The 22,139-nt window shown below is 41.2% G+C and overlaps 3 long non-coding RNA genes across 16 annotated transcripts; all 3 read right to left on the bottom strand.

Moving 5' to 3' along the window:
• Positions 1–9,540: 9,540 nt before the first annotated feature.
• On the bottom strand, positions 9,541–13,521 carry LOC120285764. Of its 13 annotated transcripts, none has more exons than XR_005545021.2 (7): positions 12,609–12,623; positions 11,923–12,539; positions 11,723–11,865; positions 10,856–11,384; positions 10,774–10,798; positions 9,750–10,715; positions 9,541–9,688 (listed from the first exon to the last, which is right to left on the bottom strand). It is a non-coding gene; the product is annotated as an uncharacterized LOC120285764 (long non-coding RNA). The 13 variants fall into 13 exon arrangements; XR_005545032.2 differs by lacking the exon at positions 12,609–12,623 and having other exon boundaries at positions 9,750–9,804; positions 9,869–10,715; positions 11,923–12,573; XR_005545026.2 differs by lacking the exon at positions 12,609–12,623 and having other exon boundaries at positions 11,923–12,188; positions 12,258–12,570.
• Positions 13,522–17,996: 4,475 nt separating this feature from the next.
• LOC120285770 lies at positions 17,997–21,899 on the bottom strand. Of its 2 annotated transcripts, XR_005545048.2 has the most exons (5): positions 21,714–21,899; positions 21,374–21,655; positions 21,292–21,316; positions 21,208–21,233; positions 17,997–18,670 (listed from the first exon to the last, which is right to left on the bottom strand). It is a non-coding gene; the product is annotated as an uncharacterized LOC120285770 (long non-coding RNA). The 2 variants fall into 2 exon arrangements; XR_005545049.1 differs by lacking the exons at positions 21,208–21,233; positions 21,374–21,655; positions 21,714–21,899 and adding an exon at positions 18,731–18,756 and having other exon boundaries at positions 21,292–21,301.
• Positions 19,724–20,916, bottom strand: LOC120285767. Its single transcript, XR_005545041.2, has 3 exons — positions 20,243–20,916; positions 19,980–20,181; positions 19,724–19,847 (listed from the first exon to the last, which is right to left on the bottom strand). It is a non-coding gene; the product is annotated as an uncharacterized LOC120285767 (long non-coding RNA).
• Positions 21,900–22,139: the final 240 nt, after the last annotated feature.

Genomic DNA, 22,139 nt, shown 5'->3' on the forward strand with positions numbered 1-22,139 from the left:
TATTGCATAAATTGTAATCAAAGGCAAAATAAATTTGTGGATGCGGAACAGAATTCATTCTGTCTCCGTACCTCCACCTACAAAGTTAAAAACATTCTGTCTCCGTACCTCCACCTACAAAGTTTAAAAAAACAAAGTTAAAACCTACAAAGTTAAAATTAAAACCTCCACCTACAAAGTAAAAGGGAAAAATTAAATAAAATAATTTAAATAAATAAATAAAATAAATTAAATAAATAAACCAATAAATAATTAAATTAAATTATTTAATTTAAACAAACGCGCTTCGTTGCTGATTACTCTCACGCGCAAACTAAACCAAACTCGTTCTGCTATAGACAAATTAATTGTTATAAATTGTCTTCCGGCCGCAATGTATTAAACCGCGACAACAATTAACATAGTGTCTAACGAAAACGAACAATAAAACAGTAATTGTGCAACCTCTAAAAGACGCCGCCTCAACCAAAGGAAACAAGGAGAAGAAACGCAAAAGAAAGGAAGAAAGTACACCTGGAGAAATCTTGGAAGAGAAGGAGGACACTCAAAGCAAAGATACAAGAAGCTGGAGAACACACTAAAACCAAAAATCCAGGGTATTTATACCTTCACTAGTATCGCTTAAATTTTTTAAATATAATAAATAAAAAATAAAAAAATATAAACATGTCTAGTTCTGACCACCTCTTTTCTGAGGACGAGGCACTCTCTATTACCTCCAGTCCAGAAGAGAGAAATTCCCCTCCTCACTTAAATATTTCGCCTAATACAAATCAGAAAAAATTGCCTTTAAATCACAAAAAGACAAGTCCTAAAAACTCTTCTGGGGCCGCTTTAAAAATTGGTAATTACCTTTCCCATAAGGGGAAAGAGAATACAAACACCAATAATGCCAAAAGAGACCGCCTATCGCTCACCAATACGGATGCAAACACGGGTGGCGCCAAATCTGGCATCCCAAAGGGGAAATTGCCCTCTCCTTCGCTCGCCACACACATACCCAAAGGGAATTTACTCACCATTATGACTCCAACTCAAGCAGCTGCACTCACACATACTGACGCTTCTCAAAAAGGGAACACACCTACATCTTCGAACTTGACTAATGCAGCCGCAGCCACCAACACCGATGCAGTTCAAAGAGGCGCCAAAATCAGCGACGCTTTGGGTACTTTCCCCTCCCTCTCGCACAGCGTTCGCAGCATTGATATGAATCTCAGCTCCTCCACCAAAATTGGCCGCAACACAATTTCCCCTCTTTCACATACTCACACTAGCACAAGCAAAAGCTCAGAAAGCCACTCTAAACGTCCCGTGCTCTCCAACACCAATGCACACTCTAATAAGGTGAATATAAGCGACGGAGGGGAAATTCACTCCCCACAAATTCAAACCAACAAAAGCAAGGAACAAAACCAAGATAATAATGAACCAATTACTTACACAAGTTGCTACGCTCCATGGTCGATTTCTAACCCTAAGCCGGACATTTCTAAACTCAGCTTAAGCAAGAAACCCACCAATCGCTCTGTAAATACTGGGAAAAGAAGCATTTCCCCTCACCAAAGGAATGCTTCTTTTCACCCTTCTTCTCAGGGTGATTTAAAACCAAAACCTAACAATAGCGCCATGCCCACTGTGGTGAATCTAACAACAGCCCGTACCCTTAGTCGGCCTGCTGCCAAGCGAGATTTATTCAAATCACCCTCCAGGAGCCCAGACGAGCAGCTCATGAGCTTCTCGGAAGTGGTTGCTGGAACAGGTCCAATCTTTTTGGTACCCTCAGTTCCGGCTCCAACTACAAAAACCCCGGCCAAGAGAACTAATGACGACTTGGACTGCTCCAGCTTCAAGACGCCAAATAAAAGACTATGCGCGACCTCCAATTTCGAATCTCCCAGCATTTTCCCCCCCCTCTATACACCCGTTTTCCAAAGCAAGGCAGCCAAATCTGTATATGAGGAATCCAAAACCAGAAATCGACCCTCCCACCAGCCGTTACCCTGCAGCATCAATGCTCCTGCTCGCAGCGAAACGACGCCACCCCCTCAAAACACAGACGCTGAGTTGCCACCTTGGAAACTAGTGCCTCAAAGCCGCAGAGCACCTCCCATACTCGTCAACGATATCAAAGAAATTGTCCCGCTGCTAGAAAAGTTAAACTATACAGCAGGAGTCTCCAGCTATACCACCAGGGCAATTGAAGGGAACGGGGTCAGGATCCAGGCCAAGGACATGACCGCCTACCAAAAAATCAAAGATGTCCTTAGAGCTAACGGCTTCTCTCTATCCACAAACCAGCCAAAGCCCGAGAGAGGTTTCCGAGTAGTAATCAGACATCTCCACCACTCCACTCCATGCTCGTGGATTGTCAAGGAGTTGCTGAAACTCGGATTCTCTGCGCGCTTCGTCAGCAACATGACAAATCCGGCTACAGGTGGCCCCATGCGAATGTTTGAAGTGGAGATCGTCATGGCCAAGGACGGAAGTCATGACAAAATTATCTCACTCAAACAAATCGGTGGGCAAAGAGTGGATATTGAAAGAAAAAACAGGACACGGGAGCCGGTGCAGTGCTACAGATGCCAGGGCTACAGGCATGCCAAAAACTCATGCATGAGACCACCAAGATGCATGAAATGCGCTGGCGACCACCTGTCATCCTACTGCACCAAGCCTAAATCCACACCCGCCACCTGCGCAAACTGCTCTGGAGAGCATATAAGTGCGTATAAGGGATGCCCTGCTTATAAGGCTGAAAAACGAAAATTGGCAGTGAACAACATTAACATCAGCAAAATACGGACAATCAAGAACGCTAACACAAACAACTATGGACGACAGCACCCTCCCTCTCGCAACAACACCCCCCGGCTGCCATTCAGCTCATCACTATTCAACAGGATAACAGCTGAATCCCGCCATGACACAACAAGAGCTTTCCGGAAGAACCCCTTCCGGCAAAACAGAAACGATGCAAGACAAATCCAGCCACGCCTATCTTCCCACAATTTGGCCATCCAGAAGCGGCTGAGTAAATGGCGCCGCAATCCAGACAATGGGTCCAATAAAGGCACGATCAATCCCAAAGACAAGCCAAACTCACGACCACCTAACATGACGAGCAACCCGGCACAAAGGCACCTGGAAAGTTTCCAGGACAAGCTCCGCAAAGCAAGATGTGAACGCAAGGACCAGGACCCTGAAGAAAATACGACAAACATAAGGAGGGGAGTTGATGGCAGCCCGCCGACCACCAGCAGAGCTGCCAGAGCATCCTTTAAGCCAAGGATCATAGAAGACAACACCCCTACGCCTATGGACACTTACTCAAATCCGCAAAAAAGCACCTCTGACTACCACAGTAAAAGTCTTACACAACGAGTGGAAAATATTGAAAAGAAAATTGACAACCTAATGGAACTTTTATTCAAGTGCCTCGAATCTACCAAAGAGCCGACCATAGCACACCTCATAACCTCCTGAATCTTCAAATCTTCAACGCAATTTAAACTCTCACTATGACTTTAATTCTAAACAACGGACAATCTACCAATACCCTTAAAATAGGATATTGGAACTCTTGCGGAATTACTAATAAAATAAATGAACTGGAGGCCTATATTAAAAAAGAAGATATCCAAATTATGCTAGTAACAGAAACCAGGTTAGAACGAAATTCCAACGCACTAAACTTCAAAGGTTTCCACACATACCTAGCACAAAACCCTACTTCACACAGAAAAGGCGGCACTGCTACCATCGTCAATCAAAACATTCGACACACATGCCTTAATCCCATAGAGACTGATTTCATGCAAAGCGCACCCATAGCACTCATACCTTCAAATCACATACGCGCAAACATGACAATCGTTGCCCCAATATACTGCCCACCTGTATTTAAATGGACCACTGAGCAATTCTCAAAGCTCTTCAATCACTTTGACACGCTCCTCGACGGAAAAACCAAATTTATACTTGGCGGCGATTGGAACTGCAAACACAGACTCTGGGGTAACTTTTTATCTTGCGCTAAGGGAAGATCCCTGTCACAGTCAATCCTTGCAAGAAAAGACCTTGACATAGTGGCCACCGGCCAAGCCACACACTTTCCTTTTGACAAGAAAAAACAGCCCTCTGCATTGGACTTTGCAATCTGCAAGGGCTTCCACACTAAAAGACTAAAAACTTACTCTACAGATGAACTCAGCTCGGACCACCTCCCTATTCAAATAGTCCTAGATCCTGAGGATACCGACTGGCAACTTAATAATACAACAAACAATGCAATTATACAAAAAAGAACAAATCTCACGAAATTCAAGAAAAACCTAGAAAACAAAATATTACTAAATACGGAAATACGCACAGGACAGGACATTGATGACTGCATAGATATTCTTATCAACAATATAAAATCCGCAGCCAATGAAGCCACTCCATCAAATCGCCCCCAAGATTTGCGCACCTACAACTCTTCAAGAAGACCCACAAAGCTAAGACTAGATGATGCAACTAAAAGGCTACTAGAGGAGAAAAAGGAGCTAAATAGAATCTTTAGAGCAGTAGGAACTGACGAAGCCCGAAGATGGTTTAAAAACGTACAAAATAGACTGTCTAAAGAAATCAGAAAGCTCAAACTTAAACTCCTCAACCGCAACCTACAGGACATTGACACCACGGACAGATATAGAATGCAAAAACTATGGAAAACTACAAACACAATCAAAAAGCAACCTCGACCCTGCTGGCCGATAAAAAAGGACAATGATGACAACAGCCTAAGAACTGACTACCCCTGGACCAGGACTTTAGATGAAAAAGCTGAAGCTTTTGCAGCCCACCTTGAGTCCCGCTTCAAGGCAAATCAAAATAACGACGCCAAAGACAGGGACTTCGTCAGAAGTGAATTAGAAAAATTCAAATCTTTAGATGCGAACGGCGAATCCGGTAACAGCACCTTCAAGCCAGTCACTCTGGCTGAACTAAATGAGCTGATAAACTCACTGGAACTAAAGAAAGCCCCAGGAACTGACAATCTTAACAACAAAACCATAAAAAACCTACCCACAAAAGCCAGATTATACCTAATACTTATCTATAACAACATTCTGAAAACTGGACATTTCCCAAACAAATGGAAGCACGCAAGCATCTCAATGATTCCCAAACCAGGGAAATCACCTTTTGCTCTAAACTCCTACCGACCAATTAGCTTACTCTCTGGCCTTTCTAAACTACTCGAAAGAATACTACTAAAAAGACTGTACGACATTGATTATTTTGCCAAAGCAATCCCATCCCATCAATTCGGCTTCAGAAAGGACCACGGAACCGAACATCAGCTAGCCAGGGTGACTCAATTTATCCTAAAAGCCTTTGAAGAGAAAGATGTCTGTTCTGCCACTTTCCTTGACATTACGGAAGCCTTTGACAGAGTATGGCACGATGGCCTACTTTATAAATTATCTAGACTCATCCCCAGATACCTATTTGACCTACTCGAAAACTATTTATCGAATAGAACCTTCTCTGTCAGGATCGACGGTGAAACCACGTCTAGGATAGGAAAAATTAGAGCTGGAGTTCCCCAGGGCAGCATATTGGGTCCGGTCCTCTACTCAATATACTCATCTGATATGCCCTACCCAATCGTAAAAGACTATATGCGTCACATATCCTTCCCTGATTACAACCAAACAAATACTATCTTAGCTACATATGCAGACGATACCATAATTCTTAGCCGGTCCAAATATACCAATCTTGCGATCAACCTAAATCAAAACTACCTTAACGTTTTCTGTAGATGGTCAAAAAAATGGGACATAGCAATTAATGCAAAGAAAACCGGACACATTCTCTTCTCCCTAAAAAGAGAAGAAACTAATGCATACACTCCTCCAACAATTAATGGACAAAGAGCTGCCAAATTAAACAAACAACGCTATCTCGGACTTATGCTAGACAGAAAACTGACCTTTGGAGCACACATAACGCTACTAAAAGGAAAGACTATAGCTGCTTACAAAAAACTAGAATGGCTAGTAGGAAAAAATAGCCACCTACCTAAAAACGCAAAGATTCTACTCTGGAAACAAATTGTCTCCCCAATCTGGCATTACGCCATAGCAATATGGGGCTCGCTGGTATCGGACACCCAAGCAAATAAAATTCAAACAATGGAAAATAAATATATCAGGCGAATCATTAACGCCAGCAGATATACAAGACAAGCTACCATAAGGACTATTTATAACATTAAATCATTCGATGAAATTTTTGATAAAGCAAGCCAACGCTACGCCAACTCCCTTACTGACCACGAAAACCCTCTAATATACGACCTCCTAATTAACGCCTACAAACCTATCAGACTGGAACTAAGCAGAAGCAGATACGTCAAGCAACTCTCAAAATATTTCCTGCCTCTCCAACAACACCAACCAAAACCACCTGCGGAACCCACCTACAGCTCCATACATGATTATACAAAAAACGAGGAAGCTGAAATAGTCGCCAAAATGAGAACCAGATACAGACAGACCCTTCCAACCCTCCTCCTGATTGCTGACCAAGAATTGGAAATAAGGCAATCTATAGCTGAGAAAATGAGAGTGGAAAAGGAAAAAGCCGAAAGGAGAAAAGCTTTAGAGAAGGGACCACCAGACAGATGGTGTGAACTTGAAATAAATTATTACAGCAAACTATTCAGAAAAGGACTAAGGACCAGAGAGGAAATTCTTGAATTAATGCTCGGACAACCCACCACTGTAATCAAAATAGTAATCCCAGACTACGAACCCGAAGCTGACCAACCTAATTAGTCTTCACAAAACAAATAAAGCAATTAAAACCAAAAATACATTTATTTACAATTAATTCCTAATTAATTAAACTATTTTAACAAAACACTTATCTAATTGCCAACGCGACTACACTAAACCCGCGGCTCTTCCGTTGCTATGTTCCAATAACAAAGGGCCTCCTAATTAGTTGCAAAACGTACCTGAAAAACAAAAGACTAATGCAACCATAAAAACAATTATAATACTCACCACCAGATTAGCTTCCACCAAATGTACCTGAAAAAAAAAAAAAAACAAAAATTAATGCAATAATTATAAAAACAAATAATTATAAATATAACACTTACCTCCCACCAAATGTACCTGAAAAGAAAAACACAAAATTACACAATCACAAAATCAAATAACAAATATAATTCTCACCCAATCACAAATGTTACTTCCATTTCCATGGCTGCTCCCATAAACTTCCAGCTTGACGAGCGCCAACAGAGAACTGACGCTAAAACCTAAAAGCAAACAATTAACAACATTTTAAACAAACTAAATTAAATCAAATAAAGCACTTACCGCACCGACCACAGACAACAGCTTACCTACAGCTTATGCATTAGACAAGAGGAGATGGGCCCACCAATCGTAAAACAAAATCGCCAATTTTTGCGACTTTTAATACAAAAAATCGACAATATTACGATGCCGTCTCCGCCTCCTGATGCCATTGCTCCAACAAGGATAACTAGCGCAGAGCAGGCGCCACACAAACAATCCGCATTTTTTGTCCTCAAATTGTTTACTTTTCCTCAGTATCGCATCTCCTACGAGTTCTCCGCTAAACTACAACGAAAAGATAATTAATAAGAATATGATACAAAAGATAATTAATTAAGAACAAAGCAAACCGGACAGGCAAACAACCAGGCGACAACAGGCGCCAACAGGCGGTTCCATCTTGCTGACGATAAGCATGCAACTGATCTTTCCTAGATGTAAATCCTGAAACAAGGAAGCACAAGCTAAAACTGGGAATAAATTACTTTAACAAAACACTTATCTAATTGCTAACCCGACGACACTAAACCCTCGGCTCTTCCGTTGCCATGTTCCAAAAACAAAGGGCCTCCAAATTAATTGCAAAAAGTACCTGAAAAACAAAAGACTAATGCAACCATAAAAACAATTATAATACTCACCACCAGATTAGCTTCCACCAAATGTATCTGAAAAACAAAAACAAAAATTAATGCAACAATATAAAAACCAATAAATTATAAATATAATACTTACCTCCCACCAAATGTACCTGAAAAGAAAAACAAAAAATTACACAATCACAAAATCAATCAACAAATATAATTCTCACCCAATCTCAAATTTTATCCATTTCCATGGCTGCTCCCATAAACTTCCAGCTTGACGAGCGCCAACAGAGAGCTGAAGCTAAAACCTAAAAGCACCAAGATTGTAAATTCTGAAACAAGGGAGCACAAGCTAAAACTGGGAATTAATTACTTTAACAAAACACTTATCTAATCGCCAACTCGACGACACTAAACCAGCGGCTCTTCCGTTGCTATGTTCCAAAAACAAAGGACCTCCAAATTAGTTAAATACAAACAAAACAAAATATTAACGCAACCATAAAAACAATTAAAATACTTACCACCAGATTAGCTTCCACCTAATGTACCTGAAAAACAAAAACAAAATTAAACAAAACGAAAACAATGCAATAAATATGAAAACAAATAAATTATTAATATAATACTTACCTTCCACCAAATGTACCTGAAAAAAAAACACAAAATCACACAATCACAAAAGCAAATAACAAATATAATACTCACCCAATATCTAATTTTACTTCCATTTCCATGGCCCCAATCGTTGCGACGGCTCTCGGCAACTAATCACGCTCCGGAGGCTCCAAGCTGCAAACCCTGGCGAAATGGCCACAAAACGCGGCGCATCTAGCCACTCAAGATGAACGACCAAGCCACAATCATCACTGTCGACTCTCCTGCCATAACGAAACAGATCCCATCACAATAATGGCAGCAGCTCCAAAACTACGTGACGACCGCTGTGCCGGACCTTTCTTCAGGCATCCTCTTCCCGACGACCGCCGAAGCTGACCTGCAATTTTAACAAACTAAATAAATAATTGCAAACATCTACCACTGAGGGTGGAAGAGAAAAACCATCAAATGACAGCAGCGAGGGATAAACTTACCACTAATAAATTACCTGCAACGCTTTCCGGACATACATATTGCAAGTGGCGCGCATCCAGCGTCTGAAGCCAATTTCCTGCCAAAACACAACTAATACTCACCTCCAATGACTCTCGAGGCCTCCAGCGACTCGATGCTTCCGTTCTCCTGGCGGGGGTAGCTGAAAAGAAATAAATTATACAATGTTAGTCCTACAATTCAATGTTTTATATAAAATCACTACAATTCATAAATGTAAACATAATATGCAAGACGATAATGTTACCAGTCCACGTCTCTGTCTATAATCCAAAGCTTACAAAAAAATACTAACTTAACATTAAATACTAATCTATGTCCAAGCCCCAAACTCACCCCATGCAATGTTAAACTCTAAATTCAAATAATTGTACCTACATATTGCATAAATTGTAATCAAAGGCAAAATAAATTTGTGGATGCGGAACAGAATTCATTCTGTCTCCGTACCTCCACCTACAAAGTTAAAATGCAATCTACTTGCAGTGCTGCACTGCAATAGACGGGCCATATAAGCTGCCTACGCTTCGCTCAGGGCACTTAGCGCGGAGCTGCAGAATCTATCCATCCGCTACTCTTAAATTCCCTCAGATCGACGAGCGCCTACACTAGAGACGCCAAAACCTGAAAACAAAACAATAACCCAATAAGAAAATAAACAAAGCCAAACAAATAAAGCACTTACCTCAACAAACACAGCCAACTGGTGATCCAACGCAACCAAAAAGAGAAGACGAGCCCTGCAAAGAAAAAACAAAATCGCCATCCTTCGTGATTATAAACACAATAAATTGACAATCTTACAACGCCGTCTCCTCCTCCTGATGCCACTGCACTAACAAGGATTACTATCCCGGAGCTGACATCATATTAAAAATAATTAAAATCCGTCTCCAAATTGTATAAATTTCCCCAGCACCGTTTTTTCAATGATTTCCTGATAACCTGAAAGGAAAGGAAAATTAATAAGAATATAATACAAAACTAATCAAGGACACACAGAAAAATGCAAACCTGACGAGCTCATCCTGCCGATGAAGCGCACGTAAATCAGGAGACAGGCAGCGCAAAAGCAAAACTAAATCGCCAACTTTCGCGATTTCAAACACAAAAAATTGACAATTTTAGGATGCCGTCTCCATCTCCTGACGCCAAAGCATAAATAAGGATAATTTGCATGGCGCAGATGCCACATCAAAATGCTGCAAATCCTGTCCTTAAATTGTATATTTCTCCTCAGTTCTGTATCTTCGACGAATTTTCCGCTAACCTGTAATGAAAGGAAATTAAATAAGAATGCGATACAAAAATTATCAAGGACACATAAATAATAACAAACCGGACAGACAAAGTAGCAGATGCTAGTGGACGGCCTCATCCTGCTGACGACAAGCACGCAGCTCCAGCTTCCAAGACCACAACTATTGAAACAAGGGAACACAAGCTATTACTGGGAAAAATATAATTACAATATAATACTTATCTAATTGACAACTTGATGACTCCAAAATCGTGGCATTCCAGCTGCAACAACACAATAACAAGGGCCTCCAATTTAGCCCTCACAAAACGTACCTGAAAAGCAAATAAATCAACGCAATTAAAAAAAGCAATAAAATACTCACCCCAGACTAGCTTCCTTTTTAAGTACCTGAAAAACAATAATAAACGCAACAATATAAACAAATATACACCAATATAATACTTACCTTAAATTAATTCCACTCAATGTACCTGAAATAATACAAATTAATGCAATCATAATTAACAAATAGCATATATAATACTCACCAAATACTATTTTTGCATCCATTTCCATGGCTATTCCGTTGCGGCGGCTCTCTGCTACAAATCTTAAAACGGCGGCCCCAAGCTGCCAATCCTGACGCTATGGCCACAAGACGCGGCGCACCTGGCTTCCTTCGGTGACAGACCGAGCCACAATCCTCTCTGATGACTTCTTCGCCACGAGACGACTCCACCACCATATAGACAGCGGCTCTCAAGAAATGCAATGACGGCTGCGTGGGGCAACTCATTGCAACTCCTCTTCCTGACGAACGGCAATTTTATCTGCAATATATTCAAACAATTGCATAAAACTGCCACCGACGATACAACTGATACTCACCAAATGACGGCAGCGATGGATGCCGATACCAAGAACAACTAACCTGCAATCGCCGGCCGGACAAAATTGTTGCAAGTGGCCCACTTCCAGCGGCCGCAACAGACCACTGCCAAAATGCAACAAAACTTACCTGTGATGACTCCTGAGGCTCTCTGCGACGCGGTGCTCCTGTCCTTCTGATGGGGGTACCTGAAAAGAAATAAATAAAACAATGTTAGTCTAAAATTTTAATGTTTTTTGCAAAATAATTTCATTTTATAAATGTAAACAAAACATGCAAGCTGATAATGTTACCAATCATGTCAATGTCTGAAATCCATGCCTAAAAAATACTAACTTAAAAAATTAATACTAACAAACTATGTCCAAGCCCCAAACTCACCCCAAGCTATGTTAAACTCAAAAATTCAAATTATTGTACCTACATATTGCATTTATTGTAATCAAAGGCAAAATAAAATTGTGGATGCGGAACAGAATTCATTCTGTCTCCGTACCTCCACCTACAAAGTTAAAATGCAATCTACCTGCAATGCAGCGCTGCAAAAGACGGGCCACAAAAGCTGCCTACGCTTCGACCAGGGCACCCAGCGCGGAGCTGCAAAATCCATCCTTCCTGCTACTCTCAAAATCCAGATCGACGAGCGCCTTTAAGAGCTGACGCTAAAACCTAAAAATAAAACAATTAACCATAAACAAACTAAACAAAACAATCAAATGCACTTACCTACTTGACCACAACCAACTGTTGTTCCACATCTAAAGCAACTGACAAGAGGTGGCGAGCGTCGCAAAAACAAAACGAAATCGCCAATTTTCGCGATTATAAACACAAAAAATAAATAATCCTAAGACGCCGTCTCCACCTCCTGATGCCACTGCACTAAAAAGGATCACTATCCCGGAGCCGACATCATATTAAAAAGAATTAAAATCCTTCTCCAAATTGTATAAATTTCCTCATTACTGTATTTTCAATGATTTCCTGATAATCTGTAAGGAAAGGAAAATTAATAAGAATATAATACAAAATTAATCAAGGACACACAGAAAATTGCAAACCTGACAGGCAAACCAGCAGATACAAAAATGCGACTTCACCCTGCCGACTACGCGCACGTAAATCATGAGACAGGCACCGCAAAAGCAAAACTAAATCGCCAACTTTCGCGATTTTAAACACAAAAAGTTGACAATTTTATGATGCCGTCTCCATCTCCTGATGCCAAAGCATAAATAATGATCATTTGCGTGGCGCTGATGCCACATTATTATGCTGCAAAACTTGTCCTTAAATTGCATATTTCTCCTCAGTTCTGTATCTTCAACGAATTTTCCGCTAACCTGTAATGAAAGGAAATTAAATAAGAATGCGATACAAAAATTATCAAGGACACATAAATAATAACAAACCGGACAGACAAAGTAGCAGATGCTAGTGGACGGCCTCATCCTGCTGACGACAAGCACGCAGCTCCAGCTTCCAAGACCACAACTATTGAAACAAGGGAACACAAGCTATTACTGGGAAAAATATAATTATAATATAATACTTATCTAATTGCAAACTTGACGACTCCAAAACCGCTGCATCCCAGCTGCAATTGCATAATAACAAAGGTCCCCCAAATTAGCGCTTACAAAACGTACCTGAAAAGCAAAAAGAAAATCAACGCAATTACAATAGCAATACAATACTCACCCCAGCCAGACTTCCTCCTTAAGTACCTGAAAAAACAATAATAAACGCAATTATATAAACAACTAAATATAAATATAATACATACCTTAAATTAAATTACACTCAATGTACCTGAAACAACAAAGATAAATGCAATCATAAAAAACAAATAACATATAATACTCACCAAACAATATTTTTACATCCATTTCCATGCCTATACCGTTGCGACGGACCTCTGCTACAAATCTTGAACTGGCGGCCCCAAGCTGCCACTCCTGACGATACGGCCATAAGACGCGGCGCATCTGGCTTCTCTCGGTGACCGACCGAGCCACAATCCTCACTGACGACTTCTCTGCCACAACGAGATGAACTCCACCATCATAATGCCAGCAGCTCTACAAAAACGCAATGACAGCTGCGCGGGATTACATTCTTGCCACTGATGATACTTCTTATCTTCAACAAACGACGGAGGCGAGGGATGCTGAAACCGAGAACCTGCAACGCCGGCCGGACATAATTGTTGCAAGTGGCCCACTTCCAGCGGCCGCAACTGACCACTGCCAAAATGCAACAAAACTTACCTGTGATGACTCCTGAGGCTCCCAGCGACGCGGTGCTCCTGTCCTTCTGATGGGGGTACCTGAAAAGAAATAAATAAAACAATGTTAGTCAAAAATTTTAATGTTTATTGCAAAATAATTTCATTTTAAAAATGTAAACAAAACATGCAAGCTGATAATGTTACCATTCATGTCATTGTCTAAAATCCATGCCTACAAAATACTAACTTAAAATTAATACTAACAAACTATGTCCAAGCCCCAAACTCACCCCAAGCTATGTTAAACTCAAAAATTCAAATTATTGTACCTACATATTGCATTTATTGTAATCAAAGGCAAAATAAAGTTGTGGATGCGGAACAGAATTCATTCTGTCTCCGTACCTCCACCTACAAAGCTAAAAAAAAAAAAAAAACCTACAAAGTAAAAGTTAAAAGGGAAAAATTAAATAAAATAATTTAAATAAATAAATAAAATAAATTAAATAAATAAACCAATAAATAATAAAATTAAATTATTTAATTTAAACAAACGCGCTTCGCCTGCCTTTTACTTTCACGCGCAATTAACTAAACTCGTTCGTCAATAGACAAATTATTTGTTATAAATTGTCTCCGGCCGCAAAGTATTAAACCGCGACAACAATTAACATAGTGTCTAACGAAAACGAACAATAAAACAGTAATTGTGCTACCGCGAAAAGACGCCGCTCAACCAAAGAATATAAGGAGAAGAATCGCCGAGAGAAAGGAAGAAAGTACACCTGGAGAAATCTTAGAAGAGAAGGAGGAATTCCAAACCAAAGCAACGATAAACTGGAGAATACATTTAAATCAAAAATCCAGGGTATTTATACCACTACAATTATCGTATAAAATTTATAAATTTTTAAATATAACAAAAAATAAAAATGTCCAGTTCTGACCACCTTTTCTCTGAAGACGAGGTACTTTCAATTACCTCAAGTGAGCGATCTTCCCCTATTCATGTTAATATTTCGCCTATGTCTCACGGGTCTGGCAATTCCCTGGTTAATACAGTCAATATTAACCAGAAGAAATTGCCTGCAAATCATAAGAAAAGCCCAATTAACTCTTCTTGGGTAGCCTTTAATTTCTTTAATTCCCTTTCTCTAAATATGAAAGAGAATATAAACGCTAAAAATGCCCAAAGAGACCCCCTCTCGATCACCAATACTGCTGCAGCCAATGTTGGCGCCAAAAGCAGCATCTCGAAGGGGAAATCGCCATCTTCTCCTCCACTCTCTTCACAAATACACAAGCGAAATTCACTCCCCACAATGACTCACACAAACACAGCTGCACTCACAAACACCGACGCTACTCAAAGAGAGTTCAAATCCACCACAGCGACCTGCACTAATGCAGCTGCAGCCACTAATACGGACACAGAATTAAGAGGCGCCAAACCGAGCGACGCTATGGGAAATTTCCCCTCTCTCCCACACACCGACAGCGCAGAGAAAAATCTCAGCTCATCCACCAAAATTGGACGCAATGCTTCTTCCCCTCCTTCTTATACACACACACAAATAAATAAAGCCGCCGAAACAAATTTAGAAAGCTGCTCTAAATCTCCCGCGCTTGCCAATTCAAAAATTCAACCCAACAAAGCCAATGATATTGACAGTGGTGAAATTGCTCCACCACTTATACAAATTAACGAAAGCAAGCAGGAGGAAAGACCAAGTACAACTGCCAAAGCTTTCTGGTCAATTTTTAACCCTAAACCTGACACTTCTAAACTCAGCCTAAGCAAAAAACCCACCATTCGCTCTGTAAATACTGGGAAAAGAAGCATTTCCCCTCATCAAAGGAGTGCTTCTTTACGCCCTGAAGCTCAGGGTGATTTAAAATTCAAATCTAACAACAGATCCATGCCCACTGTGGGGAATTTAACAACAACTCGCACCCTTAGTCGGCCTGCTGCCAAGCGGGACTTATTCAAATCTCCGTCCAGGAGCCCAGACGAGCAACCCATGAGTTTCTCGGAAGTGGTTGCTGGAACAGGTCCAATCTTTGTGGCACCCACAGTTCCGGCTCCTCTAACGAAAACTCCGGCCAAGAGGACAAACGATGACTTGGACTGCTCCAGTTTCAAGACGCCAAATAAACGATTATGCGTGACCACCTATTTCAAATCTCCCAGCATTTTTCCACCCCTCACCACACCCGTTTTCCAAAGCAAGGCAGCCAAATCTGTATACGAGGAATCCAAAACCAGGAATCGACTCTCACACCAGCCGTTACCCTGCAGCACCAATGCTCCTGCACGCAGCGCAACGACGGCACCTCCTCAAAATACAGAAGCTGAGCTGCCACCTTGGAAACTTGTGCCACTAAGCTGCAGAGCGCCACCCATTCTCGTTGACGATGTCAAAGAAATTGTCCCGCTCCTGGAAAAGCTAAACTATACAGCAGGAGTCTCCAGCTACACTACCAGGGCAACTGAAGGGAACGGGGTCAGGATCCAGGCCAAGGACATGACCGCCTACCACAAAATCAAAGATGTCCTTATAGCAAACGGCTTTTCTCTATTCACCAACCAGCCAAAGTCCGAGAGGGGCTTCCGAGTTGTAATCAGACATCTCCACCACTCCACTCCATGCTCGTGGATTGTCAAGGAGTTGCTGACGCTAGGATTCTCGGCGCGCTTCGTCAGAAATATGACGAACCCGGCTACAGGGGGGCCCATGCGCATGTTTGAAGTGGAGATCGTCATGGCCAAGGACGGCAGTCATGACAAAATTATCTCACTCAAACAAATCGGTGGGCAAAGAGTGGATATTGAAAGGAAAAACAGGACACGGGAGCCGGTCCAGTGCTACAGATGCCAGGGCTTCAGGCATGCCAAGAACTCATGCATGAGGCCACCAAGATGCATGAAATGCGCTGGCGACCACCTGTCATCCTGCTGCACCAAGCCAAGAACCACCCCTGCTACCTGCGTCAACTGCTCTGGAGAGCATATTAGTGCATACAAAGGATGCCCCGTTTACAAGGCTGAAAAACAAAAGCTTGCGGCAAACAACATTGACACAAATAAAATACGTACAATTAAAGACGCAACCAACAACTTTTATAGACGTCAAGGCCCTCCTCCACGCAATAACACCCCTAGGCTGCCACACAGCTCAGCAATCCTGAACAGATCAATTGCTGAAGCTCGCCAGGAGGCTGCCAGAAAGTCGGTGTTAAATCCTTTCCGACAGAATATGAATGACAGAAGGCCACGTCTTTCCTCCCATGACACCGCCATTCAGACGCGGCTGAATAAATGGCGCCGAAACACCAACAAGCTACCCAAAAAGGGTAGGATAACTTCTAAAAACAATGCAAAGCCAAGAATGGTACTCAAGACAAGCAACCCAGCGCAACGACATCTGGAAAATTACCAGGACATGCTCCGAAATCAAAGGAGTGAAGAAACTGACCAGGAACCGGAAAATGGTACTCCAATTCCCAGGCAATTTAGCAACGACAGCCCTCCTACTACCAGCAGAGCTGCCAGAGCAAGCTTCAAGCCAAGACTTATTGAAGAAGCCACGCCATCGCCAATAAACTCCAATTACAACTTACAAAAAGGCCTCTCGGACGACCACACAACAAATCTAGCAAATAGAGTCGACAATTTAGAAAAGAAAATTGACAGTTTATTGGCCTTAATCATACAAGGAAGAGTTAACAATCTTGACATGGAAACTTCCAATTAATCCTACATCTACTTATACTTATTCTAACGACATCTATATCCGATGGAAAAGCGCACGTCAATCTGCTCCCAAACTCCTGCACGGTCATCTCCTTCCTCGACGCAGCCTAATTTTCTTAGAATACAAACTCAATTAGATAATGGCATTAAAATATAAACAATAGAATCAATACTCACACCTCAAAGCATCCGGATAATCAAGCTTACGAAAACGCACTCCAGCTGATACTGATGAAAGATACGGAAAAATACAAACAAGTCCTATAAGATGAAGCGGTAGATCGATATGAAAAGGATTAGTGTGGCAGAAACATGATGAATAAAAGGCGACTCGCTGCAGCAATTTATGCACAACGTCACTTACCTGAACTATCTTGCCACACGGTCCTGATTAGTATCCCTTATCACCGATGCAATCTACATGCATGCTGCGCTGCAATAGACGGGCTGATCCAGAACGACGAGCGCCTACATTAGTTGACGCTAAAACCTAAAAGCAAAACAATTAACCAATAAACAATTAAACAAAACAATCAAATATTGCTCTTACCTCCTTGACTACAGCCAACTGGTAATCCAATGCAACAAACAAGAAGAGGCGGTCTCCGCAAAAGAAAAACAAAATCGGCAGCTATCGCGATTATAAACACAAAAAATTTACATTTTTACGACGCCGTCTCCACCTCTTGATGCCACTGCATCATCAAGGATCACTAGCGCGGAGCTGACACCACACTTATAAGCCACAAAATCCGTCCCCAAAATGCATAATTTTCCGCAGTATCGTACGTCCAATTATTTTCCGAAAACCTGTAAAGAAAGAAAAAAAACCAATAAGAATATGATACAAAATTAATAAAGGACACACAGAAAAACGTAATACTTGCCAGGCAAACAAGCAGATACAGATATGCGATTCCATACTCCTGACGCCACGCACGTAAATCCTTCAACGCAACCGACAATAAGAGACAGGCACCGCAAAAGCAAAACAAAATCGCCAACTTTCGCGATTTTAAATACAAAAAGTTGACAATTTTATGATGCCGTCTCCATCTCCTGACGCCAACGCATAAATAAGGATAATTTGCGTGGCGCAGATGCCACATCAATATGGTGCAAAACTTGTCCTCAAATTGCATATTTCTCCTCAGTTCTGTATCTTCGACGAATTCTCTCCTAACCTGTAATGAAAGGAAAATAAATAAGAATGCGATACAAAGATTACTCAAGAACACATAAATAATAACAAACCGGACAGACAAAGTAGCAGATGCTAGTGGACGGCTCCATCCTGCTGACGTCAAGCACGCAGCTCCAGCTTCAAAGACTCTAACTATTGAAACAAGGGAACACAAGCTATTACTGGGAAATATATATTTAAAATATAATACTTATCTAATTGCAACTTGATGACTCCAAAACCGCGGCATTCCAGCTGCAATAGCACAATAACAAAGGTCCTCCAAACTAGCTCTTACAAAATGTACCTGAAAAGCAAAAAATAAAATTAAAATCAACGCAATTATAAAAGCAAATACAATACTCACCCCAGACTAGCTTCCTCCTTAAGTACCTGAAAAACAATAACAAACGCTACTATATAAACAAATATACACAAAGATAATACTCACCTTAAATTAAATTCCACTCAATGTACCTGAAACAACAAAAATTAATGCAATCATCAAATAACAAATAACAAATATTATACTTACCAAATTCTATTTTTACATCCATTTCCATGCCATTCTTGTTGCGGCCGCCCTCTGCAACAAATCTCGAACCGGCGGCCACTAGCTGCCAATCCTGATGCTACGGCCACAAGACGCGGCGCACCTGGCTCTCCTCGGTGATAGATCGAGCTTCAATCCGCACTGACGACTTCTCACTAGAGAGCACTCCACCACCATAACGCCAGCAGCTCAATAAAAATGCAACGACAGCTGCGTGGGATTTGTCTGCGCAACTCCTCTTCTTGACGATCGGCAACTTGCATCTGCAACACAAACAATCTCATTAAACAATTGCATAAATCTGCCACTGACGACATAACGGATCTTCACCAAATGACGGCGGCGCTGGATGCTGCCACCAAGAATAACTCACCTGCAACTCCAGCCGGACATACTTGTTGCAAGTGGCCCACTCCCTGCGGCCACAACAGTCCACAGCCAACACACAACAAAAACTCACCTGTAATGGCTATTTAGGCTCCTCAGCGACTCTATGCTTCCGTCCTTCTGGCGGGGGTACCTGAAAAGAAATAAATTACACAATGTTAGTCCTAAATTTCTATGTTTTCTGTAAAATCGCTACAATTTATTAATGTAAACAAAACATGCAAGACGATAATGTTACCAGTCCATGTCTCTGTCTATAATCTAAAGCCTTCATAAAAAATACTAACTTAACATTAAATACTAATCTATGTCCAAGCCCCAAACTCACCCCATGCAATGTTAAACTCTAAATTCAAATAATTGTACCTACATATTGCATAAATTGTAATCAAAGGCAAAATAAATTTGTGGATGCGGAACAGAATTCATTCTGTCTCCGTACCTCCACCTACAAAGTTAAAAAGCACAAAAACAATAAACAATACTCTCACCTCAAAGTACCCGGATGAGCAAGCCCAAGACAATGCACTCCAGCTGATCCTGACTAAACGATGCGGAGAAAATCAACAGGACATAAAAGATGAAGCGGTAGATCGATATGAAAAGGATTAGTGTGGCAGAAACATGATGAATAAAAGGCGACTCGCTGCAGCAATTTATGCACAACGTCACTTACCTGAACATTCTTGCCACACGGTCCCGATTAGTATCCCTTATCACCGATGCAATCTACTTGCAGTGCTGCGCTGCAATAGACGGGCCATATAAGCTGCCCACGCTTAGTTCAGGGCACTTAACGCGGAGCTGCAGAATCTATCCTTTCCACTACTCTTAAATTCTCTCAGATCGACGAGCGCCTACATAAGAGACGCTAAAACCTGAAAACAAAACAATAACCCAATAAGAAAATAAACAAAGACAATTAAATAAAGCACTTACCTCAATAAACACAGCCAACTGGCGATCCAACGCAACCAACAAGAGAAGACGAGCCCTGCAAAGAAAAACAAAATCGCCATCTTTCGTGATTATAAACACAAATAATTGACAATCTTACAACGCCGTCTCCACTTCCTGGTGCCACTGCACTAAAAAGGATCACAATCCCGGAGCTGACATCATATTAAAAAGAATTAAAATCCGTCTCCAAATTGTAAAAATTTCCTCAGTACCGTTTCTTCAATGATTTCCTGATAATCTGTGTGGAAAGGAAAATTAATAATAACAGAATACAAAATTAATCAAGGACACACAGAAAGATACAAACCGGACAGGCAAACCAGCAAATACAAAAATCCGGCCTCATCCTGCCGATGACGCACACGTAAACCAGGAGACGGGCCCCGTTAAAGCAAAACAAAATCGCCAACTTTTGCGATTATAGATACAAATATCTGACAATTTTATGATGCCGTCTCCACCTCCTGACGCCAATGCATAAATAAAGACCATCTGCGTGGCGCAGATGCCACACCTTTATGCTGCAAAACTTGTCCTCAAATTGTATATTTCTCCCCTGTTCTGCATCATCGACGAATTCTCTCCTAACCTGCAATGAAAGGAAAATAAATAAGAATGCGATACAAAAACTACCCAAGGACACATAAATAACAACAAACCGGACAGACAAAGTAGCAGACGATAACAGTCGGCTCCATCCTGCTGACGTCAAGCACGCAGCTCCAGCTTCCAAGACTTCAACTATTGAAACAAGGGAACACAAGCTATTACTGGGAAATATATATTAATAATATAATACTTATCTAATTGCAAACTTGATGACTCCAAAATCGTGGCATTCTAGCTGCAATAACACAACGACAAGGGCCTCCAATTTAGCCCATACAAAACGTACCTGAAAAGCAAATCAATCAACGCAATTAAAAAAGCAATAAAATACTCACCCCAGACTAGCTTCCTCTTTAAGTACCTGAAAAACAATAATAAACGCAACAATATAAACAAATATACACCAATATAATACTTACCTTAAATTAATTCCACTCAATGTACCTGAAACAACAAAAATTAATGCAATCATAATTAACAAATAGCATATATAATACTCACCAAATACTATTTTTGCATCCATTTCCATGACTATTCCGTTGCGGCGGCTCTCTGCTACAAATCTTAAAACGGCGGCCCCAAGCTGCCAATCCTGACGCTATGGCCACAAGACGCGGCGCACCTGGCTTCCTTCGGTGACAGACCGAGCCACAATCCTCTCTGACGACTTCTTCGCCACGAGACGACTCCACCACCATATAGACAGCAGCTCTCAAAAAATGCAATGACAGCTGCGTGGGGCAACTCATTGCAACTCCTCTTCCTGACGAACGGCAATTTTATCTGCAATATATTCAAACAATTGCATAAAACTGCCACTGACGATACAACTTATACTCACCAAATGACGGCAGCGATGGATGCCGATACCAAGAACAACTAACCTGCAATCGCCGGCCGGACAAAATTGTTGCAAGTGGCCCACTTCCAGCGGCCGCAACAGACCACTGCCATAATGCAACAAAACTTACCTGTGATGACTCCTGAGGCTCTCTGCGACGCGGTGCTCCTGTCCTTCTGATGGGGGTACCTGAAAAGAAATAAATAAAACAATGTTAGTCTAAAATTTTAATGTTTTTTGCAAAATAATTTCATTTTATAAATGTAAACAAAACATGCAAGCTGATAATGTTACCAATCATGTCAATGTCTGAAATCCATGCATATAAAATACTAACTTAAATTTAATACTAACAAAATATGTCCAAGCCCCAAACTCACCCCATGCTATGTTAAACTCAAAAATTCAAATTATTGTACCTACATA

This window comes from Drosophila simulans, unplaced genomic scaffold (genome assembly GCF_016746395.2).
Source record: "Drosophila simulans strain w501 unplaced genomic scaffold, Prin_Dsim_3.1 Segkk97_quiver_pilon, whole genome shotgun sequence".
Classification (NCBI taxonomy): domain Eukaryota; kingdom Metazoa; phylum Arthropoda; class Insecta; order Diptera; family Drosophilidae; genus Drosophila; species Drosophila simulans.